The sequence below is a fragment of the Ptychodera flava genome, chromosome 3, assembly GCF_041260155.1.
Source record: "Ptychodera flava strain L36383 chromosome 3, AS_Pfla_20210202, whole genome shotgun sequence".
Lineage (NCBI taxonomy): Eukaryota > Metazoa > Hemichordata > Enteropneusta > Ptychoderidae > Ptychodera > Ptychodera flava.
In genome coordinates this window covers 6,859,181-6,863,121 of record NC_091930.1, presented here as the reverse complement: position 1 = coordinate 6,863,121, position 3,941 = coordinate 6,859,181, and positions in this window count along the sequence as shown.

Here is a 3,941-nt window from a genome sequence, read left to right as displayed (position 1 = left end):
TGTCTGACGACCAGCTCAGTACCCTACATAGTTTTATGCCGCGGGGACCATCGTACTTTCATTTACATTTGCATCGTGGTACCAATTATCTTTCTCTGGCCGTCTACGTGTATGTTTTTCCTTTCCTTCTCGCGTCTGCCAATCAGTCTGTCTCTACCCTTCCCCCTTCTCTTTGTTTCTGTGTGTATCTCTCAAGGGCTCTCTCCCTCTCTCCGCATGTTTGTCTGCCCGTCTGAGTGACAGTTTATGCTTTTCTTTTCATGTATATTGTTCTGTCTCTCTCTTCCACTGTCCGTTTTCATGTACCTCGCCCGTACGTCTGTCTCTATCGGTCTGTATCATGGTGGCGTCTAATAGGCTCTGTCTGTCTCCCCGAGCTCCACTCCGTATGTCTGTTTGTCTATCAGTCTGTCTGCTCTCTCTCTCTCTCTCTCTCTCTCTCTCTCTCTCTCTCTCTCTCTCTCTCTCTCAAAATTATCATGTAAGGAATACGTTTAATGACCTGTTTAATTTCACACGTCGTGACGTTAACAAAACGTCCTTCTTTTATTGAAGAATGTAAGACATTAAAGGTCTTCGACAGGTTCTGAATAACTTTATTTTATTGTCGTATAAATATTCACCTTCTCTATCATGTATTCGCTATTAAACTTAATAGATAGCCGTAAGGTGTGGCCCTTTTTGCTGATTCTGTTCATAGGAGTAAATAAATAACAATGAAGCTAGAATTTGTGTACAAGTCGGGAATTCAATAAAATCAATAAGTATCGCGGCCGTGAGAAACGTATGCCTGTACTGATACTCAGCCCCCTTTTGATTTAAAATCCTCGCGGGGTTTAGGGAAGCATCCGGCTATCTCGCGCTTCTCCCCGGAGGGAGAACTATGAGCTGCGGCAAGTGATTGATTCGACCGCTCGTGTGTGAAGGTTACAAATTTCAGCGGACCATAGCTTTGTCAGTCAAAACGCGAGGAGGGGAAAGTGAAAAAAAGAAGAAAAAGACTGGTAGCTTGATTTGAAATGAGTAAGCGTAAATAATACATAAACGGACGGTGAGCTGATCACGCGTGTCAGATGACTGGAGTGTACGTGCAATAGCAGCCACGTGGGACTCTAACGAGAGTTCCGACCTAATCATGTTTCTGTCAACCTTTCACAACTGCGTGCTATTCACAAACAATTCGTGTTCGGCGCGCTTTCTCATCGCCGCTGTTCCACTAGGGAGGGAGTCCATCACAGCGCACCGGGTAAGCAGATATCAAACGCCGGCGGCTTCTCGCTTGAGTCGATCTACAGGTGGGATGGGAGAGATGTGAAGTGAATCCTCCGTGTGGTGTCGTGGGTAAGCCAGTCGGCGATGCGAGGGAGTACTTAACAAACTAGCTGCTCACGGAGGACAGGTTAACTTTCCGAAGATTCACGAAAGATAAGGCTCAGTGATAACGGGCTTCATTTCATGCAATGATCAAACGTAATGTGACCATATCGCCTTTACGCGGCTGTGTAATGTGAACATCAAAGCCCCCCGTCAGCTTTAAGGTAGTATGCGCCTCGAAAGTGAAAGACTTGAACTTTTTCTCAAATTTTCCTGAAGGGATCTTTCAACATTTTTCTTTCAAAATCAAGAATAAAAATCAAGAGTCACCGTGCAAATTTTGGAACTAGAGAAACAAATTACCCATTATTTACCACATTTTGAAATTCAAAATGGCCGCCATCCCTGTGTTAACTCTATGGAGAAAAACAAAATTTTCGAATTTCGAGAAACTAAGCCGGTGAAGAGTTTTCTTACACCAAAAGCTTTAAAAGAACCCCCACAAATTATGGATCAGAAAAAAATTGTAAAAGTTTGAGAGTACGAATATCTGTCCCCGAGGCGCATTCTACCTTAACTTTTCACAAATCTTCACCAGTATCTAAATTGTTCGTAAAATACAGTTTCTTGTCCCGCTTTTCACTGCCAGTATGTTCGATACCTGGTGTCTGACTTGCCAGCATTGCCTGTATGTGTTTGACATCCGATATTATTTTTGACAGCTGAATATCGGTTCGTATTTACTATCGGTCAAAAATGACGTATTATATGTTACGCAATTCGTCGTGTTCGGGCGAAGAATATAATTCTTTTTTTTTGTACAAAAGTTACATACATTGTCAGCTCAACACATAGAATTAAAAGCACAAACAAACCAATTAGGGCAATAAAATATGCACTTACTGAGTAAATTAACAGACATAAAAATCAGAGCCTGTCATTTGCTATTTATCCAAGCGTTGACTCTTTTAAAAGTGAAGTCATGATTCATCAGACATGCGCAGATTGAAAAATATAACATTATTGATGTGTAGGAGTTTAGAATAATCACAGATGATATTTTGCCTTTCGTAGCATCTTTCGTGTGCAGAGCGTAATTGAAGTCGTCATATCGGGCAGGATATTGTGTCCTTCCGCTAATAAAAGTCAAAGACGAACATGCGCGACCTGACTGAATCTTTGCTTTGTTCGACCTTTTTTTGTCAAGGGTGTAATCATATCAAAGGCGACGCTGAAATGCATTAGCCAGACGCTGGTTTAGTTACGTCAACACGGGGGGTCTTAAATTACTCGAAGCCGAATCCGTGACACCTGAGTGAGGCATAAATTCGATGTATTTCCATCAAGGTCCATTAATTAAATTTCCAACACCTGAATCGAGGCGACTGCTTAAGAAGATTGTCTCTACCCTGGCGATTTTGATGGATAATTTATCCGTGTTATTTTGTAAAACGGGTGATTTATCAAAATAATGTGAAACATTCACATAAGCGGACGCATCAGAAGAAAGCCTGGGTCCCTCGATAAATGATGTTCTGCCAGTACCTGGCTCAATGCGACCAGTGTACTAACATTTCCAATTTGAAATGCAGTATCGTGTCTTGACATGGCTATTTGACAGGCTATCGTCAGTAAATGTCGAAAAGCCGAAAGAGTGCAATTTATCATGTAAAACCCATCGCTGCGTTATACATACTAAATAACTACGTCTAGGTATATCTCTCCCTTTTTCTCTCCTTCAATCTCTCTCCCTCTCTTTCTCTCTTATCTCTCCATCTGTCTGTCTGTCTGTCTGTCTGTCTCTGTCTGTCTGTCTGTCTGTCTATCTATCTATCTATCTATCTATCTATCTATCTATCTATCTATCTATCTATCTATCTATCTATCTGTCTGTCTGTCTGTCTGTCTGTCTGTCTATCTATCTATCTTCTATCTATCTATCTATCTATCTATCTTCTATCTATCTATCTATCTATCTATCTAATTCGAGAGACATATAGACAGCTATTATTTGTCTGTTTGTCTATACCTATGTAATTATCTATGTATGATATATTTATATAGCTATTTACGTATCTCTCTGTCTGTCTGCTGTCACCTGTCAGTCTGCTGTTTGTTCGCCTGTATGCCTGCCTGTCTGTTAATGTCTGCCAGTGATCTACAGACGGTTGTCTTGGTATGATGTTCAATTTTTTTGTTTATTTCAATTATAGGTGGTGAACCTTACATAGGGAATGGTGATTCTGACTGATTTATTTCTATGAGCGATAGCCGTAATTTCTTTAGCATAAGGAATTCTTGTATTCGTTTGGCAGGGGTGTATTATAGATTTCTTCTAGCACTTACTTTATCTGGTACCCATGCATGTATTTTGTGGCACAACAAAAGCAAGTTGCGGATTTTCTTGAACCAAACTTTCACAATGGCGCTGTTTCTTTAGGTCACGGCGACTCGCTCAATTCAGCTTTGACGAACGTTAGCTGCTGAAAATTGGCGCAACTTTCTCGTACTTCCGTTCTCGTCTTACTCTCAGTGGTTATCTGGAGCGAAGCCCGATCGATGATTCGTTCAGGAGAGGACCCGTTGTCGGAAATTGGAAATCTCTGGACTTTGTGTGAGATCGATAG